A 13628-nucleotide genomic window follows, 5' to 3' on the forward strand; every position below is an offset into this window, starting at 1 on the left:
AGTCTCAGGGCACCTGGGTGGCTCAGTTGGTTAAGTGTCTGACTTTTGATTTCGGCTCAGTGGGATCGAGCCCTGCGTCAAGCTCTGTGCAGAGCGTGAAGTCTGCTTGAGAGTCTCTCTCTCTCTCTCTCTCTCTCTCTCCCTCTGCCCCCCTCTCTCGCTTGTGTGTGCTCTCTCTTTCTCTAAAAATAAATAAAATGAAAAAATTTTTAAATCAATTCAGCTTCTGGTAGTCTGAGGATTTTGTTTTCTGTGCAAGACATTGCCTTATGATTAAAACAAATGCTTTAGAAAGAGTCACAATTACGGGATGCCTGGGTGGCTCAATCGATTAAGCATCCGATTTCAGCTCAAGTCATGATCTATTCGTGGGATCGAGCCCCACTTAGGGCTCTGTGCGGACAGCTCAGAGCCTGGAGCCTCTTCTGATCCTGTCTCTCCCTCTCTCTCTGCCCCTCCCCCCACTCGCACTCTGTCTCTCCCACGAATAAATAAACATAAAAAAAATTTGAAAGGAAAGAGTAGGAATTACAACGACAACCCCACTGCCAACAACAGATCTTACTCAGCACTTAACTACGCGTCAAGCTTTGTGATACACAATTCACCTCATTTCCTCCTTCCTCACAGCAACTCCCAAGACAGGTACATTTCTTACTGCTATTTCACAGATGTGGAAACTGAGGCTTAGGGAGGTCAGATAGTTGTCCCAAGGGCACGGAGTGAGTCAGCAGCAGCACCTGAATGCATACCCGGCTGTCCTGGTCCATGAGTGAGTGAGTTCTACGCACCAGGCTCTGAGCTATGGAGCCTCATCAGGGTTCATCCTTTTCTAGAGTGCCACAGACCACGTAGGGCTGACTCTCACATCACAAGCTTTTCTGCCTCCTTGCATAATCTATTGTGGAATATCATCCGCTACTCATCTGCCCGTGCAAGGTGCTATGGCGTGTGCCAAGGAAGGAGTTTATGGCAGGCATTGTGGTCTGTGCTGAGCAAAGCAGGGGAGGAACTTCACGTCTGCCGTCCCTGTGCTTGAATGTACTTGACTGAGAGACTGAAGACGACGGCAAAACGATATTAATGGCATTAGGATAAAAGGTCGGTACAGGGCACCACCTGTCTTTTTGTGTCTCAAAAAGATATCAGGAGTATCGATGCGAACGACAAATTGTTTTGAGCTGTTGGAGACTTAAGAGGTATAAGATGAAGTATTTACATTCCTATGATTATCAGACAAAAGAGGGGGTTTCCACCAACTTAAACTGCAGACTCTTGGACAGTAAGGAAGGAGGAAGAGGAGTTGATGGGGAAGAGAGGTGAAGAGGAAACACCATCAGTTGTAAACGGAATCTTCTGCGGAACTTATCATCCAACTGCTTGAGGAGGAGAGGGAAAGGATTCCTCCGTATTTGTCAGTGATACTCAAATCTGGGGGAAGGGCTTCATGGGCAACGCTCCTTCATTCAGTCATTATTGTATTTATTTGATACAATGCTACTACGTGTTTAAAAGCAGGTTAGATATGAGGAGGGAAACCTGAGTCCTCCACTGATCAAGAGACTTGGATTCCAGGGAAGAGATAGAAGACATGCCACCTGTCACTAGGAGAGAATTTGCAAAGTACCAAGCCCACCAAACTCCAGTTAATTATGAGAAATTCTACCTAAAAAAGAAATTCATCTTGTTTGATTCTTGACACCTAGTTCCGGACTTGGTCTACACTCCCTAATGCACTAACTTGATTAAAAGTGATGACACAGAGAGGGAGACACAGAATCCGAAGCAGGCTCTAAGCTCCGAGCTGTCGGCACAGAGCCCCACACGGGGCCCAAACTCACTAGCAGGGAGAACTCCTGATGCCCCATGAGGACACCCTTCTTACTAGTAGGACGGTTCTGGAGGGGGCTCTGGGAAAAAAGTCAATTGCGGTGGAATTTTGTTTGGCTTTTGGGGACTTAGCGGAGTCTCAAATAATGAAGAAATCAACCAAGTGTACTGGAGGGCCCCTGGATCAACGTGTGCCTGAAGCCTGTGAAGAATGGAACCCAGGTAGGTCAAAGCCGGGCCTGGAGAAGGACTATACACCTTGATGAGTGACCCCCTGAGGTCGTGATCAGTTTGGTGCATATGGTGGGTAGGTGAGCCTGAAGCTGGAGCCTTTGGAATAGTTGGGAGAATCCAGGATGCTTTTGCTGCGAGAAAAGCAAAGGGAATTTGCTGGAAACCCTATACTCTCCTTTATGTATTTATTTATTTATAATTTATTGTCAAATGGTTTTCCATACAACACCCAGTGCTCATCCCAACAGGTGCCCTCCTCCATGCCCATCACCCATCAACCCCCCCATCAACCCTCAGATTGTTCTCACTCAGTACTTAAGAGTCTCTTATGTTTTGCCTCCCTCCCTTTCTGGAACTTTTCTTTTCCCCCCTCCCCCTCCCCCACGGAGTTCTGTTAAGTTTCTCAGGATCCACATATGAGTGAAAACATATGGTATCTGCCTTTCTCTGCCTGACTTATTTCACTTAGCATCACACTCTCCGGTTCCATCCACGTTGCCGCAAATGACCAGCATTCCATCGAATATACATAAACCACACCTTCTTTATCCATTCGTCGGTTGATGGATATTTAGGCTCTTTCCATAATTTGGCTATTGTCCAAAGTGCTGCCATAAACGGGGGGGCGCATTTAAAATTGGTGCTGCCAGAGCACCCGGGTGGCTCAGTCAGTTAAGGTCATGATCTCCCAGCACTCGGGTTGGGGTTCAAGCCCTGCCACTGGGCTCTGTGCTGGCAGCTCAGAGTCTGAAGCCTGCCTCAGATTCTGTGTCCCCCTCTCTCTGCCCCTTCCCCGCTCCTGCACACGCTCTCTCTCTCTCTCTCTCTCTCTCTCAGAAATAAATAAATGCCAAAGAAATAATAATAACATTAAATTAAATTAGTACTGCCCAGGGATGGCACATATGAATAAGAACACGAACAGCAAGAAGAGAAATCCTACAGTTTAGAATCAGAGCCAGAGTGCGTTCTGCTATTAAGTTCAGGGCATGACCCAGAGGGTCCAATAGTTCAAGGGCCAAGTCTGACATCCAACTTTCACCTCTATGCTCGATTTCCTCGCAGCAACCTTGAAATACAGGGATCATCATGTTTGACGGGTGAAAGATCCAAACTTCAGGGAGTTTAACCAATGCACCCAAGGTCACCCAGATACGGAGCTGGAGCTAGCAATCGAATCCAAGTTCATTCTTCAGAGCTCACCCTCTGTCCGCCACGTCACAAAATGCAAATAATGCACCGCAAAGATCACAAAGAAGCCGGCAGCCAGATGGGACTGTAAGACTTGCTGTTCCACCCCACAGGAGGCAAACACAACCCCTTGAGTGAAGTCAGCTATTCTCGAGAGGCAAGGCCATTAACACTGGTGTCTGTTCGCTGCTCAGAATCTTACCAACGCTTAGAGGGAATCGTCCTACTAAGCGTGATACCAGAGTGTAAAAAACCCGTGCTAATAATCTCTGAGTGCCAGTCATATTTCATGACTGGGAGGAGCACAGGGAGCTTCCTGGAGGGGATGTCTGAGCATCAGCTCGGGGAGTCGGGGAGATTTTCACCGAAATAGCCCTAACATTTGTGGAGTTATTTATGGTTGAAATGACACTGAAAAATCAGGCATTAATGCTATTTGTCTCTCAGAACACCCCCATGGGTTAGGGCAGGAATTACTTGTAATTGAGAGATGAGAAAGCTTGCACACAAAGGGGTTCAACAACTTGCACGGTCACATAATTGACATGGAAGGAGCATCTAGGGCAGCCGTGTCGAGTAGAAACATCATGTGAGCCACACTGAAACTCCCCAGTGCACGCCTTTTACTTTATCGTACTTTATTTTATTATTTTTTCAATGTTTATTTTTGAGAGAGAGAGAGAGACAGAGCACGAGCGAGGGTGAGGGAGGGGCAGAGAGAGAGGGAGACACAGAATTGGAAACAGGCTCCAGGCTCCCAGCTGTCAGCACAGAGCCCGAGGTGGGGCTCAAACCCAAGGACCGTGAGATCATGACCTGAACCGAAGTCAGACGCTCAACCGACTGAGACACCCAGGTGCCCCTAAAAATCCCCAGTGTGCACATTTTAAAAAGTAGAAAGAAACAGCTGAAATGCATGTCAATAATATATTCTATTTGCATGTCAATAATATATTCTATTTTATTAAGGAGAGGGGTGCCTGGGTGGCTCAGCTGAGTAAGCGTCTGACTTCAGAACAGTTTGTGATCTTACAGTTGGTGAGTTTGAACCCTACATCGGGCTCTGTGCTGACAGCTCAGAGTCTGGAACCTGCTTCACGTTCTCCGTCTCCCTCTCTCCCTGCCCCTTCCCCTGCTCACACTCTTGTCTCCCCCTTTCTCAAAAAGAAACAGTTAAAAATTTTTAAAAAGTTATTAAGGAGATATTTTATATTCCTTTTGTTTTTGGTAGTGTCTTCCAAACCTGGCGTGTATTTTACGTCACGGCACATCTCAATGTGGACAGAGCATATTTTAGGTGTTCCATAGCCACCCATGTTGGGCAAGGCAGAGTTTTTCTGACTCCTCGCCTTTCTAGTTCTACTAAACTGCTTCACAAATACAAATGGCGAGGGATGGCAGCAAAGGGAGCGATAGGAACATGGAATTCTGGGTCTTAGCAGGACACAACTGGTCACTCAAAAAGGGTAACAAAGAGACTTTAATGAGGGGCACCCGAGTGGCTCAGTCGGTTAGGCGGCCAGCTATGGCTCAGGTCACGATCTCACGGTTTGTGAGTTCCAGCCTCACGTCGGGCTCTGTCCTGACAGCTCAGAGCCTGGAGCGGCTTCAGGTCCTACGTTGCCCTCTCTTCCCTCCCCTCTTTGCATCTCTCTTGCTCTCGAAAATAAACAAACAAAAAATTAAGATAAAAAAAAAAAGAGGAGACTTTAATGAAAAGTTAAGGAAGCCGACAATGGATGGTGAGACGCAAGATAGCCAAAGACTAGGAACAGTGAATCTGCAAGTGCCCTTGGAACCTGGCAAATCCTGTAGCTGGAGGAGAGGTCTACCTGACAGAAGCTGTGGCCTTTGGTAGAGAAATGTTAAGCACTGGCGTTCCACAGCTCAGCCTGGTAGGTGACGGGGAGATAAAACCATTGACCTCTTTGCCCTCCCATCTACATCTACTGGTCTCCATCCTGTGGCTCCCATTGGCCAAACCCAACCAGAAACTAGATGGTAATGAGCCTGTGGATGCTTCCCTAAAGGGTAGCCTGCAGGGGCACTGATAAAAAAGAAGGGTAGAGGTCTGATCAGGAGGGTGATCAGGAGACATCCAGCAAAAAATCAAAGGCACAGAAGGGTGGGCGCGTTTGCTGGTCTGGGTGGAGTACGAGAATGGAGGTAGCAAGTGAAGCAATTGAAAGGTTGGGCTGAACCAGGCAGAGGATGGGCTGTAACGCCGGGTGAGTGAGATTGGGCCATACTCTATAGGCAGTAGCAATCCACGGGAGGATTTAGTGTAAAGTCTTATATAACCAAAATGGGGCACTAAGATGATGATCACGACAGGTGTTACATTGGGTAGGGTTCTGAGATGTGAATTAGTTACGTGCCTCACCCCTCCGATGAACCTGCCAAGAAACACCCGTAAGAGGTGAACAGGAATCAAGAGAGACACTGTATTACTGGCAAGGGAATGGGGACTGTGGGTCCGAAGGAGAGCCTCAGGGGGGAGTGACTACAGGGGGCTAGACCAGCTCCCAGTAGTTAGAAACTGGTTAGCACCCATTAGGAAGCTAACCTGTGTGGGAGGGCTTCAACAGTATTAGAGGAAAGGATACAGGGACAGTGAGTACATTTATGGCAGAGACAGCATTAACAGGCATTAGCACCACAGTCGATGTGGAGAGATCAGGTCAAAAAAATGTGTATGACGGAAGAAAGTGCATTTGGGGGAGATGAGAGGATCCTGAACAGGCTGAGCCAATGATACCAGGGGGCCATGCAGATGAAGCTGCCCAGCAGGAACGGATAACGAGCATCTGGAACCGGGAAAAGAACACGGTGTTAGAGATATGGACATGGAACAATCCAGAAGTGATGGCTGAAGGCGGGCTAAATCACCACAAGAGAGACAAGAGACAAAAATGGTGATTTAATAGTTATTTAAATCCAATCAAAAGTCAGGACCAACAGTTACATCCTCCCCCCGTTTCACAAAAGTCTTATGTGGTTCGTGGTTTCCGGACGACACAGCTTTGGAATACTTCCGGCATCGCAGGAACTGGACAAGCACACGGTTGCAGAGCATTATATCCTGGGGGAAGACGGTGACTGGGATACCATTTTGCTTTTTATCCCCAAAATACCCGAGGGAAGTGGAAGTGAAACCGTGAAAAGGAATGCAATGACGCTGTGACAGAAAGGGAGCATGGAGGTGGAGAAACTTCCAAGATGAGTTGGAAACAACAAAGATGAGTTGACGTGAGATTTATTTATTTACTTATGTATTTTAAATGTGAAGTCATGTATGTGAACGAATAACAGAAGGAGAAGCTGGCTGGGAAGATGCACGAACAGGAAGATTTTACGTGTCAAGGACAGACTGGGCTCCTGGTTTTGGAGGACAGGGGCCCTGGAAACCATAGCACAAGAGGAGAGTATTTCCCCGATCTATTTATTCACAAGTATTTTTGCTTGAGAGACTACTGCGAAAACACAATGACAGCATTCATTATGACGTTCATTGTCTCTGCTTTTCTTCCCAGCTCGGGCTTCTCCCTTTCTGGATCCAGAGCTATTGCGAAGCACACAATGAGATACATATCCGATCTTCGGGGAGTTCACGGTGTACAAGGAAACATAAAGCAAGGACGTAGCAGAATGTAGAAAGAGATTAATGCCATAAAGAAATGCACAAATGAAACACGGAGGTCGCAGTTGAGGAGAACAGAGAAGGTCTTTGTGGAAGAGGTGACATTTGAGCGGAGCTTTGAAGAGTGGATGAGGTTTATGAATGAAAGGAGTGTTGTACCAGGTAGGGGGAAAAGCAGAAGCAAAGGCATGAGCTTACTAAGGCAATAAGAATGTTGAGGAGACCAAGAATATTCTCGTATCATCTAGACCATAGTTAATATGTATTAATGACAGATAAGGATGAACGTGACAGGTGCTACGTGGGTGGTCTTCAACGTAAAAGATGGAAAATAGTAGAAAAACAGACGATAAAAGACTCAACATGTTTTTTTGGAATATAATGAGAAGACAACAAGTTGGAGCAGAAAATCCAAATATTCTGAGATTCTGCCATTTTCAGGTCAACCTTGATTCTTCCTTGAATAAATGGGCAAACACATGAATGGATGACAAGGCTCTGCCTTAACAGTTACCTGTAACTTTGGAAAAAACTAAAGGGGGGCGCCTGGGTGGCTCAGTTGGTTGAGCATCCGACTCTTGATTTCAGTTCAGGTCATGATTTCAGAGTCATGGGATCAAGCCTCATGCTGGGCTCTGCACTGAGCATGGAGACTGCTTAGGATGCACTCGGTCTCTCTCTCTCTCTCTCTCTCTCTCTCTCTCCCCCCTCTGCCATTCTCTCCTGCTTGTGCTCTCTTTCCAAGAAATATATATAATTCCCTCGATTCTGTAGGGCACTAATACGAATCAAACTAACCAACCCAGAACTCAGTAGGAAACCTAACTTTCTCACTATTGTCCGAAACACTAGCTTCCACCAAGTTGTCTAGCAAAGATTATTTAAGTTAAACAGAATTGTTTTAACATAGCTAAAACATCTGATGCATTTAAGAATAGTCTTCCTGCTGCTACAACATATGGCATCATCAGAAACTTTATTTCACTGCCCCCAGAGCTTTGGAGACACCTCGTAATGCCACGATTACCATAGGCAATTTTCAGCAATTCTCAAACTAAAAGAAAAACAATTAATTCATTTTAATATTTAACATAAACGGAGGCCATTGGATCATTTGGGAGGAGCAGTGGGATCACAGTAACTACAGTGATTAGAATCCAGTTCCCCAAAGACAGATGTCTTAAGATTCAGCTTCTAGATGGAAAATTCCCCTAACAGGTTTGTACAGGACATGTGCTCAGTCTGTCCCAGTCTATTCCCGAATTGGATAAGAGCCCTCCCCATGCCATTTTTGATGGGGGTCACAAAGGACAGAGACCCCTTTACTTTTACATAAGAGAATTATTAAAACATGACCCTCGTGTAGGCAGAAGTCACGCCCGGGGGCCAAAGTTTGAATTCAATATAAATCAGTTAACCAGAAATTAATCAGAAGATCTTTTATTCCAGCCATTGTGCTGGATAAATGCCAGAGAACCAGGGGCGCCTGGGTGGCGCAGTCGGTTAAGCGTCCGACTTCAGCCAGGTCACGATCTCGCGGTCCGTGACTTCGAGCCCCACGTCGGGCTCTGGGCTGATGGCTCAGAGCCTGGAGGCTGTTTCCGATTCTGTGTCTCCCTCTCTCTCTGCCCCTCCCCCGTTCATGCTCTGTCTCTCTCTGTCCCAAAAATAAATAAACGTTGAAAAAAAAATAAAAAAAAATAAAAAAAAATAAATGCCAGAGAACCAGATGAATTAGAAAGAGCAGACATCTTTAAGTAGCCCTTATTGGCTGTAGAGGACAAAGGGAACACAGACTAGTCCGTGGCATCAGGTGCAACAGGCTCTATAGCAGAGTTAACTTTAAGGAAGGCTGGAAGCCTGCAAAGCTGCAAAAAGCATTTCCACTCAACTTGGAAAGAGGAAACCAAGCCTCGTGGAGGAAGGATCCCAGAATTTTCTGGGTGGAGACGTTAGGAGGGAGGTGGGCTTTCCAGGCTGAGAGAACCAAACAGCACAGGACAGTCGAACAGCAGTTCTGGGAGATGATGGTCGGTCATCCAGTATTGTGAGAGTGGAGAATCTGGGAGAGAGGATGGGGGCTGGAAGGTGGGCCATGTGTGGGGGTTTGGATGTTGTCTTGGAGGGAACATGGCCACTGAAGGGTTTTCCCGCAGAGAGAAGAGTGACATCAATGGCATTATCATCATAGCATCATCTTTCGTATGGCTTGAGTACACCCTCTGCCTTGGGCTAAGAACTGTTCCTCCTTAATCCGCACCACAACTCTTGGAAGAAGGCAGAAGCATCATGCTCATCTCATACCCACAAAGGGTACATATCACAAGGTCTCTAGGAGGAATAGTGTACCTACGTTTCCATAGCCAGGAAGCACAGAAAGTAGGACTGGAATCCAGATCTTCCAGACATTGAAGGTTTGGCTCTAAAGCACTAGCCTATCCAGGCTTCTGAACCAGACCAGGCTTTTGGAAAGGAGAACAGATTGGAGAAACAGAAGCTGGAGACCAAGAGACCCAGAGATGTTTAGTATGCGCCATGCAGGTGACGACTGGAGATAAAAATTACCTTTTATTTGTTTCTTTTTAAAGTTTACTTATTTACTTGAGAGAGAGGGGGAGAGTATGTGTGAGAGATATAGGGCAGAGAGAGAGAGAGAGAGAGAGAGAGAGAGAGAGGGAGAGAGTCCCAGGCAGGCCCCACACTGTCAGTGCACAGCCTAACGTGGGGCTCAGTCTCACAAAGTGTGAGATCATGACCTGAGCCGAAATTGAGTCGGCTGCTTAACCAACTGAGCCACCCAGGTGCCCCCAAATTAATTTTTTTTTAAAGGCGATGCCCTTGCCTGACCAAAGGAAAAAATCAATATGTGCTCAACCTCTTGATATCAATCATCTAAATGAAACATGTCAACATTCGGACCCATTCGGTACCTTCTGTCTGGCATTGTGCCAGCTGCCACGGGAGGGAAAGGTGGTAAGAGCCGCCTTCAAGAAGTTTTGTTAAAAATCTCGGTTGTAGAGACTTTGAGCACAAAGTGTTAACATTTGCTCGTCTCTCCTGCCTGCTTGTTCTTGACCATGGAACCACCCATGCAACCTCAGGTTATCCAAGGACAGAGCCTCTTTTTCCCCTGACCTCAGGCATCATCATGCCATGGGACCCGCCAAGCAAGCGACGGCAGGGTTCGTGTGCCATTTATTCTCTAGCTGATGCTAGGCAATTTTTCTCTGGAAAAATTATTGGAAACCACTATCAACCATTGACAATTTCAGTCACTTTATAACCGTATACTCCATGCTGGTTTTCAGGCACTGCTAGGTGGGCTGTATGGACGAATGAGCCACGGGTGAGTTTTAAGGAGCTCCCAGATACCCTACCAAACAGGCATGCAATGATCAAGGTCAAGTGTGGCATGGTGTAATAAAGATGTGCAGTAGACCTTCTTCATTTTGGTATGCATAGCACATAGCTAACACTCAATAAATATATATTGAATGTCAAAGTGAGTGGAATAGTTTGCCATTGAAGGAAGTACATAACTTTGCTAGGAGCTGTCAGAGAAAACCTATGTCCCCATGTTGCTGTCCTTCATCGCATCATATGCATCACATCATCAGTATCTTTGCTAATTCTTTCTCCCCCCTCTTCCAATAATGAAAGTTCTACTCATCCTCCAGGCCCAATCCAGAGGACAGACGGAGACTTATTTGTCTCTGTAACCCCACCATGAGTGGATGAATGGATGGACGAGTGCGTAAGTGAATAATGGGCGTAGGTCATCATGGAGTGCTTCTAATTGTCCGAACAACCTGCGTCCTCCCTTCTTTTAGGTTGTTCGTGTTGATGGACCCTTACGTGGCACTCTTCACTGCTTCTCCGCTGAGCTAAATCCTACTCACAGGTCAACTCAGGCACCGTGTCTTGTAGGTAGCCTTCCATCAGCTTGTTTCTAGGTTTGGCCCATACATTAATGCCATAGGCATTTGTAGAGCTACCCCTTTCCAAATCCAGTAAACTCTGTAAGACCAGAAACCAGCTGCTAGTCACTGTTATGTTCCCAATGTTCAGCAAAGTTCGTGGCACATAACAGATCCTCAATAAATGAATTAATTCGTGATTGAACAAATTAAGTCATTTGACGATTTCCTTTGTATCCTACCATGGGATAAAGCCAGTTCTCGAAGAATCCCACAGAGCTTGAACATTTCTGTGGAATAAGGCCCCTTGATTCTGCATTTGTAAGTACAAAAAAATGAAATTTAGTCTCCTTTGGGGATCACTTCCCAAGGAAAAAGGATCTGCTGTCACTGAGGCTCTTTCAGGGTCTGCTTTGCAGGGTATAGAATTTCTAACAGATACGGTATTGCAATTAGCTCTGATAAGAGGTAAATGGGGTTGGATTCGTTAATGACACAAGATATTTTAACAGATATGGAGCCTAATGTTGCTATGAACGTGAGGCAAACCACGATCCTGATTTCCTTCCCAATGAGTAACTTACACTTGGGGTTTCAACGGAGACGAGCCAATCCATAATATGTTCTCACAGGAGTCCCTCCCGGGATTGAGCTACGCTGGCTGACTCATGCATCATTATGCACCATCATGCAAACTCCTCACTGAGCTGCAAGGGCACGACACACAGTACTTCTCATTAAGCTGCCTCTTCGGGAAGAGTGTTAACAGTCCCATGCCACAGATGGAACAACCAAAGCTCCGAGCTTGCTGGGGCTCACTAAGATAGTAAGTCATTCAGCAAAGATGTCCAATCCTGAAGAGTCTCATTTCAAAGGCTTCTCTGCCTCTCTACCACCGGGGAAGTTCTCAGGGATAATGGGGACCTGAAGCAGAGACCAAATGGAAAGTAATTTTATCACCGAGTGAAACAGAGTCAGCTCCCTTAGCTACTACCACGGGGGGGAAGGGAATGGTCAATATACTGGAAACACATTATCGTAGTTGTGAGGCCAGGGCTACACCAAACCTACAGCGTAGTTTGCTGCATATTTAGAGCGAAGAGTATTCCACCGAAAGACAGTCTTTTCTTATAAAGAGGCCGACTTATAATTTTGTATTGATGCATACACATGATCTCACTTGAGGCAAACATAAAGCTGGAAAGGAAGCCATTTGCTCATGTTTGGACGAGGAACAAAGACAAGAACTCACTGGCTCCAGTGGCCCAACCAGGTGTTAGGACAGCTAATGCATGAACTCTAGTCACTGCTCCCTATCTTCCAGCTGTCACGGGTTCTCGCCTCTGTATACTGTTCTTTCCTTCGTCCTTCCACCAGCTTAAAAAACATAAAGATTATGAAAGGCAAAGGAAGGTCCCTCTGCCATGTGACATGACTAGATGACAGTGACTCCAGGGCACTCAACCTGAAGGAGGGGAGACGGAAGAAAAGTCTTAGGGGTATGATAAAGCAGCCCTTTCCAGTGCCTCCCATACTTTGTAAACATTAAACAAAAGCCTGAGCTTCCCAGACAACTCACCCACAACTGCAGCTCTGGTCGCAAGAGAACACCAACAACAGTCGAATAAATTATTAATATGACAGCATTCTCTGAATTGGCTCGTGTCCCATGGAAAGAGTGACGGGCCAGTCTGGCGGGTGCTCTGTTTTGCAGAGGAACACAACGTATCGTCCCGGAAGATACCCGTGTTTATTGCACAAGGTTGATTTCAAGCTATTTTTCTGGATTATTTTATAAGGACATTCAGGACCGCTATAGTCAATCTATTATGAAGTTGCATGACGGCTCTAGACATTAATTTGAGAAACTGGATTCTGATATTCCGCATCCTATGAAGTCCACGGAGGGCCTGGAAATTTGGTAGTTTCCTCTGTGCCCCTGGCAATGGCATGTGGCAGTGGGACTTGAGTTTGGGGCAGTTGCACCTGCCTACCTGCCTCACTGAAGGTCGCCCAGACGTGGCTCCCGTCACTTCAAAGATCCATGTTTTTACTGATGATCTGACCAAACTAAGATGAAGAAAATGTGGCGCTTTTTGGGGGCAGCTACTCTCTTTATAATTTCTCAAACTATTATCACGTAAAGCTTAATATAACATGTGCGTATCCACAGACGTAACATTTCTGAAAGAGAGCCTAAGACGATAGAACTAATACATCTGTTGCACCCAGAACTCCCAAGAGCAAATAAACTTAGATTATATGCTGGTTCTATAACCAATTTTCCACACATTCCTGTTATTCCTCTTTGAAAACGGCTTTCAGAGGCAAAGATGTGCACGAATTTTGAAGAGGGTATGAATAATTTTCCCGGGGCAAATCTTTATTTTTTGAAAGCTAACTCATCCGGCGGGATATATGTATATTCAAAGTCAATATATATTTGAATTATATAATTCAACACCAAAACTACTTTTTAAATCCTTATAACATCCACCCAATCAGGAGGTCTACGAAACTGAATTTCAGTCTCTTCAAACTGGAAACTCATGGCCCCGAACTCAACCCCACCTGCTTTCCCTACTGCATCCCCTGGCCTGGGACCGCCATCATGTTCCACGAGATATACTGTGTTCGGTAATCTCTTCTGAAAATCAGGACGAGGCGTCAGGACCTACACATACACGAGATTCTTCCATAAGCTTACTACAATTTGAATCGGTACGTCAGGAAAACATTTACTTGAAATAACCATTCGGGGCGCCTGGATGGCAGAGTCGGTTAGGCGTCCGACTTCAGCCAGGTCACGATCTCGC

The 13628-nt window shown here is 45.9% G+C and overlaps 1 protein-coding gene across 3 annotated transcripts in view; it reads right to left on the reverse strand.

Moving 5' to 3' along the window:
- The window catches only part of ADCY8 (adenylate cyclase 8), a 221115-nt gene that overhangs the window by 157341 nt on the left and 50146 nt on the right, over positions 1-13628 (reverse strand). The gene's annotated exons all lie outside the window — the stretch shown is intronic.

This window comes from Herpailurus yagouaroundi, unplaced genomic scaffold (assembly GCF_014898765.1).
Source record: "Herpailurus yagouaroundi ecotype Mexico unplaced genomic scaffold, PumYag 186, whole genome shotgun sequence".
NCBI lineage: Eukaryota > Metazoa > Chordata > Mammalia > Carnivora > Felidae > Herpailurus > Herpailurus yagouaroundi.